At 37.8% G+C, this 14,630-nt stretch overlaps 1 protein-coding gene across 3 annotated transcripts in view; it reads left to right on the top strand.

Annotated features, from left to right (window-relative positions):
* Positions 1-14,630, top strand: part of FHIT (fragile histidine triad diadenosine triphosphatase) — a 1,432,969-nt gene that overhangs the window by 540,686 nt on the left and 877,653 nt on the right. The gene's annotated exons all lie outside the window — the stretch shown is intronic.

The following is a 14,630-nucleotide window of genomic DNA, read 5'->3' as shown; positions in this document are numbered from 1 at the left end:
AGCGTAAGGTTTACAAATCAAATAGTTTAGAAACACTTACAATGTAAATTAACAGTTCTCAACACTATCCCTTTCTCTTTTCATTGCTTTCCCTAAATGCAAGCGCTGTAACCCATTCCTGTTTTTTTCTCCATATTGCTCATTCATCTTTTATCTGTCTTATATGTTATATATTGATTTTCTTCTAAGAAAGAGAAGAATTTATCTTTACAATCACCTTTTCACATTTTCCCACCATAAGCTGACATTATTCCCAGCCTCCACTGGTCTTGCCACTTCTTTTTTTTAATTTTAAAAAATGTATTTATTTTAATTGAAGTATTGTTGATGTATGATATATGTAACAGGTGTATAATATTAGTGATGTGCAATTTTTAAAGGTTATACTCCATTTATAATTATTATAAAATATGGACTATATTCCAGATTGTGGTTTATTTCATACATAATCGTTGGTACCTCTCATTCCCCCACCTTTATATTGCCTCTCCCATCTCCCTCTCCCCACTGGTAACCACTTTCTCTGACTTATTTCACTTAGTATAATGCCCTACAAATCCATCCATGGTGCTGCAAATGACAAAATTTCATCTTTTAATAATCGTGTAGTATCTCATGTTTTCCATTGTATACAGATATACCACATATTCTTTATCCGTTCATCTGTTGATGGACACTTAGGTTGCTTCCATGTCTTTGGTCTTGCTGCTTCTCAATCTCTCTTTACTAGTCTTTACAAACCAGTCAATATCTCTCACCTCCTCACCATAGGTAAGATATGAATGGTCACATACCCTTCTTCGCTATTTTTTTCACTCTTCCACTTTCCATTCTCAGTCAGCTACACCATTATTTTTTGCATTGTCCAGTTTAATTTGCATTTTCTCTGTCATCAGAGTGGTCTTACTTTGTGATTTTTCCAAAGTTGAGAGTAATGAAAAAGATTTGCATCATTAGAACATTGTTAAATTACTTACTGTAGACCCAAGTTGTTTCAGTGTCACAACTCCTGTGATACACAGAGATTGTGTCTAGAGTCAGAGTCAAATACATTCTCATCCTTTGTCATTTTGTCAAAATCATACCATCTTTTAGTGTGTATAATATATATTTCCCATCTTCCTTATGAAGTTGCTGCATTTGACTTTCCTGGCGATTCTGATGTCCTTGTGACTGTCTTGGGTGTGTGCCTCCTTCATATCTTAAAGTTTTCTAAAGCTTCACATAGGCACTTTATGTTCTCTTGGTCCTCCGTTTCTCTTTAGATCTCCATTTTGTTCTCATTTAGACAAGTTGTTTTCTAGACCTGATAGGTAGAATCTGATATGCTCCTGTTGGTCTCCAGAGTCAGATTTACCATTTGCTGGATCCAGTGTGCTTTCTCTTTTTGACTTGTTTTAGCATCTTGTTAGTAACTTTCCAAGAAAGGGTGAATGGCAGGGAAACTGAGTCCTTTCAAGTTTGTTGGTTTTCATTTTGCCCTCAAACATGATTGATCATTTGGGAATAGACTTTTGTATTGAAAATAATTTTCACTGCTGTGTCTTAGTATCCAGCATGGGTGCTGACAAATCTGATGTTACTCTAATCCTTTTATGTAGGCTACTTTTTTTTGGAGGGAGGGAGTTCCTTTTAGGAGGCTATTAAGAATTCTCTTTAACTTCAGTTTTCTAACACTTCACAGTTCATTCTTCTTGGCATGGATTAGATCTCTCTGCTTCAAAGATTCATGGCTCCCTTTAGCTCAGGGAAATTTTCTAATATTTCTTTGGTAATTTCCTCCACTCCAGCTTCTTTGTTCTCACTCTGGAACTTCTGTTAGTCTAGATGTAGACCTCCTGGATTAATCATCCATATATCTTATTTTTTCTCACATATTGTACTTTTAATATATAGTCTAGGTGATTGGCATTAAACCGTTTATTGAATTTTTTATTTAAGTAATCATGTAATTCCCAAGGGATCTTTCTTTTTATTGAATTATTGATTTTAAATGTAACCCTGGTTTTGTTTTGCAGTTACCAAATCTCTCTGATTAAATAGATTTTCTTTTTTAAGTTTCTATCTTTCTCCTAAATTGTCTTGTATCCACAGTGTAGTGTTTTCTGCTGTTTTGCTTGCTCACTTTTCTTTGTGTGTGTGTGCTGCCTTTCTTGGCATATTATATTTCTGGTGATCTATGGTTGGTTGGTATGTAAACGAATAAGGCAATAGAAAGGCTGTTTGCAAGCCCTTCAACAGGTGGATTGGTTTTGTGAATCCTGTACTTGAAGGGTCAAAGTTTGGAGGGTTTGCCTGGGAATGGGGGAAGGGGACTCTTGACTTTCGAGGGTGAGGTATTGACACCCATGGTAATGATCCTACTTCTCCCCAAACACGTTTTTACTGCCTTGAACAACCTAGTGGTGGCTTCAGATCAGCTCTCATGGACAACCAGGAGAGAGAGAAGTCTGTGTTACATATACAGGTGGTGGTTAATACCCCTCTTTTCAGCTCCACCCACTTCATCCACCCTCTGTTTTACCCACTATTTCTGAGAAATCGAGTCTTTCTGGGGTGGTGTCAGGCAACTCTGTTTTCTCCTTTGCTGAAACTCCCTTTTAGGCTGTGGTTTCCTTTGCTGTGGTTTATAAGTCAACAGACGTTTTGCTTTTTTTAGGGCCACACCTGTGGCATATGGGAGTTCCCGGACTAGGGGTCCCAGAGCTGCAGCTGCCAACCTATGCCATGGCCACTGCAACATAGGATCCGAGCTCCATCTTTGACCTACACCACAGTGGATACTTACCCCACCGAACGAGGCCAGGGATGCTGGTCAGTCTCATAACCCACTATGCCACAATGGGAACTCCCAAAGTCAACTGACTTTTATTGAAATCACTCATCTTCTAACGGCCTCCTGCCATTCTCTTTACTGTTATGGCTTTACACCTTTGTGCTCCTTTAGTATCATTTAGAAAGTGCTCTGCGTGAGAAAGGAGGTAAATGAGTTTGCTTAGTCCACCAGTGTGAACCAGGACACTTTCTTTTTTAAAAAGAGATTTTGTGTTTTTCATGTGCCACATGCTCTAGAAATACCAGGTAGCTCTTCATTTTATTTTCAACTATTTGTTAACCCAACACTTGAAATCAGCAGTCACGAAAAGTTGCACAAACACATCACTTACTAGGTGGAACCCCCATCACTTATTAAAAAAGGCGGGGGGGTGGAGTCTGGTTATTTTCTCTACATCTCTTAACTGATCTTGCCAGGGGTCTTCATTTTCCTAGGCTTTAGTAACTTTGGCAATGTCATTAACTTGCTTAAAAGTTCTATTTTTATTTTAGTTATTGAAGAAAACATGATTGGAGGTCTTCAATCAAAATGTTTCCCTTCTTCCTCAGCAGATAAATGGGCAAAAATCTCAAGAGTAGCTGTGCCAAAGTAGAAGTATGATGTCTAGGGAATTTTTGATATTGTTCAATGACAGGGAGTTCCAAATTAAAATTGGTATTCATGTCACCTATAAAATTAACACAAAGATTTTGAAATATGGTAATTATTGATAAAAAGCACTATAAGATGGGGACTTTTCTATACCTTTGGTAGGAACAACAAAATTTGGTATCAACTTTCAGGTACTACAAAATGTTTGTAATATTTAACCTAGTGATTCCTCGTGTTAGGAATTAAAATTAAAAAATAATGAGGTTAAGATCAAGGTTCATTTTTCAAAATGTTCATTATAGGATTATGTATACTAGAAACCCCTTAAATGACATATTTAAAGAAAAAAGTATAAAATTTGCATATTTACACCATGGATTACTTGTTCAGACATTAAAATGATATTGATAAATAGTTGTTAATGAATTATTAAAATGCTTAGGTATAATTTAGGTGAAAAGAAAATCTGGAAATGGTATATGTATTAAGATCTCAACCATTCAAAAAGGAAAAGAAACTAGAAGGAATCGTACTAAAATTTTAGCCATGGTTGTCTTTCGTTAATGGATTTATATGTTATGTTCTCTTTTCCTGCTTATTAATATTTTGTTGTATTTTCTAGGTGTTTTATAGTGAGTATGCTTGGTTTTCAGCAGAAAAAAAGGGAAAGACTTTAAATTATATGCTTCTGAAAGTAAACCTTTTAAAAATGTCACCAAATGACTCCTATGGCTTTTCCCCTTGACCTTTTTACTTTTTTCTATCACAGCATCAGGAGTGGACTGTATAAAACAGTGTATGAAGTGTTTTCCATTATTGAAAGTTTTTCTCAGATGCATCTGGAAAAGCTTGCTGGTGTATTATGTTAGATTTGCTGCTTTTTGCTCTCTGTTTCTCTGTCTCACAAAGTCTGATTTATATCAACATTGGATAAAGAAATATTCAGATTCTCTGGAAAGGGGAAACGCAGCCGCTTCTTTGAAAGGCATTTGAGATGAGGAGATAAACAGTGGACTGGGAGGCAGACCTTCGGCCTTAGGCCTGGCTGGCTCACTCTGTGACTGCTCTGAGTTTTCTCTGTGAAAAATGAGGACATTGAAGGGAATAATCTCAAAGGTTTTTCTAGTTCTTTTTTCTCTGATTTTGCAGATATCTTACCCCAGCATAGAGCAGTCAAAACTAAGATACAGAAATGACTCAGTAAGAAGCATGTGTTCTAATGGTATGTTTCTTTAGTATTTTCTGTGCTTTGAAAAGAGCACCTTGGCTTTGTAAAGTTACAGTTTCACACGCCCATTTGGAAGCAGAGAAAACAGGCACCGCTCAGCCTGGTATAGAAGGCACAGTTGCCAAGATTTCTAGCTGTATTTTGGGTCTGGAAGGGGCATCATTTGCTCTCAGAAGCTGTGGACTAAGATTTTTTACCCACAGAATATAAAGGTAAGGCATACAGATGACTCGTTTTGTTGCATTTGTTTCCCCTCCCCAATAAAATGTACAGTCCATGGAATGTTGTGTAAAACAGAAACCCTTTTGCGTCAGGTGCTGGTGCTTGTGCTTTGTTCAGAGGAAGCCTCCTGGGCCTGGTGGGCTTCTGACTTTTCTCCTCCCTCCTATTCTCCTGACTTTAAAAAAAGATCCAAAATAAAAATTGCTGTAGTATTTTTGTTCTGATTATAAAAGGAAATGCCTGCCTATTTTATGCAATTAAAACTCAAAAAGCCAACGCCATAGGAAAAGATTTTTTAAGTAAATATCATTTATCATCCCACCACACAGCATAATCTTGATTAATATATGGGGTATTTTCTCCCAGACTTTCTTCTTCACCCATGTACACATATTTATGTGCACATGCGCACACACACGCACACGTACACACTCGAAATCGATATATCCAATAACACTCTTTTGTTATTTTATCTTACAATGTGCCATGTCCATAGAATTTTACATCATCATCTAGATTTCCAGCATAGTATGACTCTGTAGGGTGAAATGCATCATAATTTAATTAACTATCTCTTTTGATTGACTTTATTCTGCTTCCAGCTCTGGCTCTAAGAAGCAATGCTGTAATGAAGAACCTTGTATGTATGACTTTACACCCTTGTTCACTTATTTTTCTAGCAGAATTTCATGGAAATAGAATTTCTGTGACAAAATGTATAACATATGTGTAGTATCTGTGTGTGGCTCTGTATAAGACATGCATAAAAACATGCAGTGCTAAACTGTCCTGTATGAAGGCTGTTTCTGACAATTCTTGTGCCGCCAATGGGCCAGCTTTATCCCTCCACCCTCTTGCGACTCCTCGTTCCCTCAGGTGTTTCCAGTTGAAGAGAAGGCCAGCAAACTGCCTTGGGGGAGGGCGGGGGCGGGGAGTGTCTCTGGGCTTCACGCAGGTGTGACCTCTGTCAAGCAGGCCCGGTTCTTGTGTGCTGGTAGCAGGAGTTCAAGCTCTCCCCTTACTTAGCATTCCATCTTACTCTTTAGCTCCAGGGAAATTTTTTGCTGAACAAGAAAAGCAGTAGGAGTGTTTTGCCTTTACTCCTTTACTAAATAGCAGGTGTCCAGGTTTTGACTGCCTATTACAGGTAAGTGTTCCCACTCTGGCTTCCTCTGTGTGTGGTTGGTGTTTTGCATGTTCAGTGCTCTGAATTTATTTTGCTTTAGGCTTCTACCCTTCCTCCATCATTACATCCACCACCACCCCCAGCCTTTCCACCTCATGCACTAGATCAGGGTTTAAAAAAACAAAAAAACAAAAAAACAAACTACCAATGCGCAATTGTTCTTAAGCTTAGAAAATTGATTTTCCTGAGTTTAAGCGGACATCATGAGTTGTTAACCCTGTTAGAAAAATACAGGTTGGATTTATGATTCCCTTACACAGGTAATTGGGCTCTAATTTTGAATTCTGAGCCAATTGATTTATACTAAATTGCATTATAACATAACAAAAGTGCAGTTGAGTTCAGGTGATGTATGAATTTGAGCCTCCAATTATGTGATAATTTATTTTTGGTTCTTTAACAAATTATGCTGAGGTTGACATCAACCTGTCATGGTTCCCTCTGCCTCCCCCCTACTCTGTAAGTCTCTCTACTTTCCTCTTCCATTTTTCCTTTTTGTTTCCTAACCTTTCACAGCTTAGGAACAACTTGCTTCAGAAATCTAAAACCTGCACATTAACATATTAAAGGGAAAATTTGTGCCTCATCCCTCTTACTAACATTTCATTTGAAGCCACAACTTATTTCTGATGCATCAGTATTGTTTCATTGCTTGTAATATTTGCTATTGAGCCACCAGTTTTATAAGTTGGTTTCTTGGTATGAGGCGGTTTCTGTAGGACATCCTTTTTGGAATATTGATACTTCCTTGTCCTACCACCAGTGCTTTTTAATAGGCGAGATTTCTCCATCCTTTTCCCCTCTTTGTGATAATTTCCACATTGTATGTATTTTTAGCTGCTTGTGGTTTATGTATTTCTGCAAAACACATCAAGTTATTTTTAGAACAAGGGTTGGGTATAAATAAATAACACATGCTGCTGGAGTCAGTTTCTGGAAGACCTGAGTAATCCAGCAATCAGAGGCAGTTAATTGGAATCTATATCTCACCCTTTGCCTTCCTTGACAAGCCCTAGTTATTTTGACTTGGGGACTATTTTACGTGAGTCTTTGAGCATGTGTCAGGAAAATCAAGGGGTAGAAGGAGAGGGCAAAGTAAAAAAGTGAGGTTGTGGAAAGAGCCCTCAAGAAGGGCGAGAAAACCATTCCTTCTAGGAGGCTGTGGGCAGGTCACTTCTTACCTTTCTCACTTCCCTGTTTGCAATATGATTTCCTCATTGCTGAGGCCTTTCCTCATTTAAGGCGTTTATATCTAAAGGTCCTAACTTTGGAAAAAATTCTAGCCCCTGACGCATTACTCTTTGTGCTGCTTTTAACTCTCATCCTTCCTAAAAACAAATACCAGCTGTAGGGTATTAAAAGCACTCAGGTTTTGGATGGATACCCTTAAAGAAATGCTTTCTGCCTTTTTCTGCAGAAGGTAAAGATATTGGACTCTTTCACATGCCTTTTCACAGAGATTGTTTTCCTGGGTGTTCATTGCTGAAGGAATATTTCTATGGAGGACCACGTAGGGTTAGGAAAGAAAGATCTAAGGTGGCGGGTGGATGCTGCTGGGCCAATCAGTATTGCATTAAACAAAGAGCTTTTGCTGCACTGAGAACACTTTGTGAACCTGTGCAATTCTGAACTATTTGAAAAATAAACAAGAGCATCATAATTGCTGAATGATAACTTTGCATTTTTTGCTGTATGTCCTCTAGTTACTTAATACCTTTTTTCTTTTCCTTTTTTTTGGTAAATTGTTTGGAGTAATGCAGGGGAAATAGTGTTCTGATTTAAACTAAGGCCAGGTGAAGAGAGTGAAACAATTGGTTGTTTTATGTTTTTTCCCCCACCTTTACTCTTACAGCTTTAATTACCCTAAGTAATTAAGTAATTTGTCCCACACCCCTCCACCTTCTAAAATCATTGGTGAGGTTCTTTAAAAAAAATTGAATGCTTTTCCTGATTTCATATTTGCTGACTCCCTCTAGATTAAAGAAAACTTCTCCCCTGAAGAGAATCAAATTCTTATTTTCATAAGCTTCTCTTAGAGAATCTTTAAAATATACTTTCTTGGCCCATTAATCTAGTCATTGTAGATGCTTGAGCATAAATAGATGAAAAAAATCTTATATGGGATTGAATCTGAAAGTATCTTATATTTTATTTTAAGTAGATCTAAAGTGTTTTATTTTTCAAGAGCCCAAGATAAAAGATGAATGCTCTCAGACAAAACCACCTCTCTTGCTTTGGTATTAAAAGGATATAAAAATGCATGTGTACGTATATGATTTTTCATATTGTTAATACACATTTTTCTCAACTCAGGTTATAAACATTGGAATTTGCTAGTTTATTCTGGTAATTATGTCTTGTCTTAGTTGCAAATGCCATTAAGTAGCTTTTACAAAATACAACTCAGAGCTGATTGTTAAAAAATATTTTAAATCATTCAATTAAAAATAATGATCTAAATTTGGTAAAGTTATTTCTGACCATCTGGGTTTTTGTAAAAGTTGAAAAATCTAGAGCACTATCAGAAACATCACCAATAGCTAGTAATTTGAGAGTAATTTAATGTGTGAAGAATATGTTGGAAGGTTATTTTATGTCCACATATTTCAAGTAGGTTTTATTTTTTCTTGTCTGGGAACACATATGAATTGGAAAATTCTCAAGGTATGAGTTTGGTAGTAAAATCTTTTATAATGCTGGCCACCACCCAAATCAGCAATGATCAGTGCAAATTAGAGGTTACTGTCAGATTAGGTAGTGCTAAGGCTCTTATATCACCCTTATGTGCTTGAAGTTGTTAGAGTAAGTGTGTATAAGATATATATATGTACCAGGTAGGTGTGAGGTGGAGATTGGCACTTGCCATCTGCCTCCACATGGATTGAATTATGAGCCACTGAAGCTGCTGATCCTTAACACTCCCTGAAAGCAGCTCAGAGTGGAGATCAGGAATGAGGAACTGATCAGGAATGAGAGAGAAAACTGGCAGAACGGGTCTTCAGATAGTTAGATATTTTCAGGAGAAGATTTTATGAGCTCAATTCTTTCATCTCCTCACATCTAGAGAAGTACTAAAATCTTTTATGGTGATGTCTGCTCCTTGTGACTAGCAGTAACCTTCACGAGACTAGCAACTAACGTCCATAAGATGTGTACGTGGTGGCATGTACCTCCCCGCTTCACTAAAATCACCCACATGCTAACATTCCCACTTGCCTCTTTGGAGCAGTTTTTCAGAGCTATCTGAAATGCTACCTCCCTGGCTATAGTCCTCATTTTGCCCCAAATAAATCTTAACTTTTAGGTTGTGTAAATTTTTTAAGTCAACATAGGGAACAGGGTGTTATAATGGGTCTCCTCTTGTAAGCTGTCTTTCTAAAGATTACCTGTTCCATATGCAGAATTTCATGAGCCTACTACATGGCTTTTGAATAAATGAATCAAGAGGGATTAGAGGAGTTCCCGTGGTGGCTCAATGGTTCATGAATCTGACTAGCATCCATGAGGATGTAGGTTCGATCTCTGGCCTTGCTCAGTGGGTTAAGGATCTGGCGTTGCTGTGAGCTGTGGTGTAGGTCACAGATGCAGCTTGGATCCCAAGTTTCTGTGGCTGTGGCATAGGCTTGCAGCTATAGCTCTGATTTGACCCCTAGCCTGGGAACCTCCATATGCTCTGGGTGTGGCCCTAAAGAGCAAAAAAAAAAAAAAAAATCAGGATTAGAGAAGAAGTTTCTTTGGAGAGAAATGTCATCATGCAGTGAGTTGTCACCAACTTTGGGGAGAAACAGTGGTGACTACTGTCTTGTAACACCAGACTCAAAAGGCATCATCAAGAGGACTAATCAGTGACCTCTGAATTGGAGTTGGAGGACTTGGAAGCTAAAATGCCTACATTAAACCTGGGGAATTTAGACTGGCCCATGCATTGGGGTCTGACTAAACTCTAGGAAATCTGGATGCAAGGCAAAGGTAGGCTGGCCAGCTCTGTATTTGGCAAGATGAGTGGGCTGGTGCTTGGGAACTGACCTGTTTTCCAGTCTTTGTCAGAGCATGAGATATGTGTGTGTTTCCTACAGTCCAGTCTGGACTCTGCAGAGGAGACAGCCAAGGAGGAGTTGAGTCTAGTGTAGTACGGTCAATGAAAGGGTTATGGAACCATAACATACATGGCCCAAGGCAAATTGCTAGAAGGGGGTCACAAAAAACAACCCAGAAAAGAATCCAGGTACAGTGCACTGTCTGAGAGAACCTCTGCAGAGTTCATGGAACCTCTGCAGAGTTCATGGAAGCTCCCTGAGAGAGTTTAGCACGTGTTCTAACCATCTCCCACATACACACGTGACTTCTAGTCACATACAGGACAATACAGCCCCAGCAAGAGTATAGCCAGCTTATAACAGAAGCAGCACAAGGAAGAGATTCCTGTCCCTTCATTTCCTCAACTTGGGAGAGTCAGAACTTGGTAGTAAAGTGAAGGGAAGGAAGGATGATGGGTATGAAGGAGAAGGAGAAAATCATCATGGCCGTTACCCTATCGCAGGTTTCCGATAGAAACTGGGGCCAGGCGGGGAAGGAGAAAGAAAGAAGCAAGGACAGAAGTTTGATTAGTACATGGTCATGAAGTTTCTACTTTCTGAATTCAGTCTCTATTTGTAATCCAAAGGGGTTCTAAAACTGAACATGGGAAAAGCAGATGTTTAGGCCTGCTGGGGTTTTTTAATCCAAGGGAAGATGAAGATTATTGCCACCTAGTCAAGTTTGGAGAGATAGTGAGAAAGAAAAAAAAATATATATATATTTTTTTTCTGTAGTGAATTATGCTTGTTCAGCAAACTTGTCACATAAGGATATATCTGTTTATTTCTAAATAGAAATGATAGATACAGAACTCCTAAGTACATATTTATTCAAAATATAGCAAATGTGAGGATCTATTTTGACTAATTGAACCACTTTTCAGTAAAATAATTTGCCTTAGGAACTAACATTAATCAGTTTATTTCAAAATTTCAATATTTCTATCAGTAAGTTATGCAATATGCTTATTTTACTCATACTATTTTCTCCCATTTTAAGGTTTAAAGTAATCAGAAACAAAACCACTGGCATGGTAGGAGGCAGACACCTATAAATCAAGTAGGAATGGATACCGTGGGGCTGTGAGAGAGCAAGTATGTTCCACTTTTTTCTTTTTCACTCTTGTAGTCCCTGTCTTTTCTAGAACATCTTTCCTCCAGTGTAGCATTTCCTAAAATATGAGCCTCAGGGTAGTAAAAGGAATTATTTTACATAAAATTGATTCTTAGTGAACTGTTTTGGAAAACATGTCCATCTACCAATCCCTGGGACTTCTCAAACTCTCTGGTGTATATTGTAAATTTCCACAGTGTGTATAATACATGGCATTGTCCAAACATATGTTTGACCACAGAGCACTGTTTTGGTGAGGGCCATACTTTATTTTTTTAAGATAGCACTTATTTATTTATTTATTTATTTTTTAAAAACATGATGCATTTTTTTTTCCTTTTTTTTTTTTTTTTTTTACTCAAATGAATTTATCACATCTGTAGTTGTATAATGATCATAACAATCTGATTTCACAGGATTTCCATCCCGTAGCCCAGGCACATCCCCCCACCCCCCAAACTCTCTCCTCTGGAGACCATGAGTTTTCAATGTCTGTGAGTCAGCATCTGTTCTGCAAAGAAGTTCAGTCTGTCCTTTTTTCAGATTCCACATGTCAGTGAAAGCATTTGATGTTGGTGTCTCGTATGGCTGACTTCACTTAGCATGATAGGTTCTAGGTCCATCCATGTTGCAAGAAATGCTGGTATTTCGTTCTTTTTAATGGCTGAGTAATATTCCATTGTGTATATGTACCACCTCTTCTGGATCCACTCCTCTGTCGTTGGACATTTAGGTTGTTTCCATGTGTTGGCTATTGTAAATAGTGCTGCAATGAACACTGGAGTACACGTGTGAGGGCCATACTTTAGAACCATACTTCTAAGAGCCCTGGTGGACTGTTCTAAATCTGATAGTTACCTAGCAATACAGAAAGAATATAGATTCCACATCTTAAAGATATGAGGGGATTCTAATGATAATCAGAGAGAACTGTCTACAGAGGCAAGGAAATATATTTTGTCAGTCAGTTGCTTTCTGGTTTGGAGGCCTTACTGTAGATAGTATTACCACTGATGTATAGAATGAGTATAACGGAATGGAAATGTCAAAGGCCTAAAATTGTTACTGTTGATTTTTAGGCTGAGGAGAATATTGGCATATATATTAAAAAAAAAAAAAAAACCTACTGGAAGAGTATATATGTGCAGCATGTCCATGGACAGAGTAATACAAGTAGCTTGGTTTCATCAAAACACCGTTTTGCATTTGTGAGTCTAGATGTGGGATTTAGCTTGGTTATCATCAGGATGATTTTGGCAAGTGTTTGCCACTTCAGTATTTAATAAATAAATCATATCTTCTGGTGACCTTTATCTTTGGTAACTTGGAAACTCTTGACTGTGTACACTTCTGAAGCTTTCCCTGTATGAAAATATTTCATATAAAAGCAAAATTGGGGGTAGTTTTAATATACCTTAAAAAATAACTATTCTGGCAGCATCCCTTTTTCCATGTTTAGGTAAACATCGGAGTCAGGCTCATCAAGTTTTATATTTCTGCTCCATTATTTATTAGATGATTAACCTTGAGAAATCTTGATACTTCAAGCCCAATTTCTTAATTTATAACAGCATTTGCCAAATTTTGCTGCAGAGATTGTGAGAACTTATTTGGATGCAACATCAGAACTTGGAGAGGTTGAATGGGATTCTAGGTTCATTTCTCCGTAATAAGCTTAGAGCAGCTCCTCTTCTTTCTACCTGATATTGGGCTCTACTTCACATTTCATTTATAGTCAGAGTTTTATGTCTAAAAATAAAGTTTTGAACATCATTTCCCTGCTTTTTGGCTTGTCTGGAATAAAATGAAATATATCAGGAAGAGAAGAGGGGGATAGGCAACTGTTCAAAGCTTAGAAATGAATCCCAGCTCTGACTGTGTAGCCTTCAACCAATTACTTTCTCTGTGCCTGGGCAAAATAACTCATTGCATTAGATTATTGGTAGGCTCCTAAGATAATGTACAGATTGTTCATAAGCACAGCACCTGCGACATAAAACTTACTAAGATTTTCATTGTTTTCGTTCCTATTATAACTTCTTGCACAGTAGCTACTCCATACTAAGTATTCAACAAATGGCAGCTCCCTTTTCTGTTTTCCTGCTATTCGTTCATTCTATCCTTTGTGAATGCCTCCAAGTACAGAGGCTAAGCTTTATGGTGATTCAGAGACAAATAAGCGACCACCCAGAGTACATAAGTATGTAGCCCCTGACACATGTGACAATAGATTTTGATTTGGATATAAAACAAAGAGGAAATTCGATCAGTTTTATTAGCCATGAAAGGTATTTAAGCATTCAAATCATAGAAAAATTTGTTGTTTACTATAAGAATTAAAATTTTAAAATCTTTTTTAAACTGGGCTTGATTTCCAATAAAACCTCAGTTATCCAGAATGAAGCCTGTCATTCTAGACAGTTGAGATTTCTAAAGTCCTATGGATTTCAAGCCTTATTCAAAACCCTTAAAGAATTGTGTAGTTACCTTCCTGCATTAGGAAATGGAAGCATTTTTTTTGTGTGTTTTTTTCTTGCCTGGTATTTATAAGTAATTTCTTAGAGTAGCACTTATTCAAACTATGGACTATGAGGTCATGTTGTGTATATCTGAATCCTAAGTGTAATTTTTATGTTATTTTTCATAAAAAAGGCTTCATTAATATTATTTTCTTTCTCTCTTTCTCTCCTTCTTCCTTTCTTTTCTTTCTTTCCTTCCGTCTGTCTGTCTGTCTGTCTTTCTTTCTTTCATCTTTTTAGGGACACACCCATGGCATATGGAAGTTCCCAGGCTAGGGGTCAAATCAGAGCTGTAGTCAGTTTCATTACTGCTGAGCCACAATGGGAACTCCAATATTATTTTTTTTCCTTTTCTTTTTTGGTCTTTTTATCTTTTTAGGGTGGCATATTGAGGTTCCCAGGATAGGGATCCAGTTGGAGCTATAGCCACTGGCCTACACCACAGCCACAGCAACTTGGGATCCGAGCTGCGTTTGTGACCTACATCACAGCTCACGGCAATGCCAGATCCTTAACACACTGAGGGAGGCCAGGGTTTGAACCCACGTCCTCATGGATGCCAGTCGAGTTCCCTAACTGCTGAGCCACAATGGGAACTCCTTATATTATTTTCTTATAAGGGAAAAAAAGGAGTGGGAAACCAGCAGCTAATTGGGTTCCCAGTAATTTAATTCTAGAGGAAAACCTACCAAATTTTATTGTATATTAAAAGAAAAAAAAAAAACAAAACTCAGACTATCCCTTGAATGGAAAATGTTCTCTTGTAGTGAAGACTCATTCTTTAACCAATATTTGGGTGCCTCCCATGAGCCAGATAGTAGTGAGGCCCTGAAAATCTGTTGGCATACACAGGCACAC

Source organism: Phacochoerus africanus, chromosome 1 (assembly GCF_016906955.1).
Source record: "Phacochoerus africanus isolate WHEZ1 chromosome 1, ROS_Pafr_v1, whole genome shotgun sequence".
In the NCBI taxonomy this organism is placed as follows: domain Eukaryota; kingdom Metazoa; phylum Chordata; class Mammalia; order Artiodactyla; family Suidae; genus Phacochoerus; species Phacochoerus africanus.
This window is presented reverse-complemented; position numbering and strand designations above follow the sequence as displayed.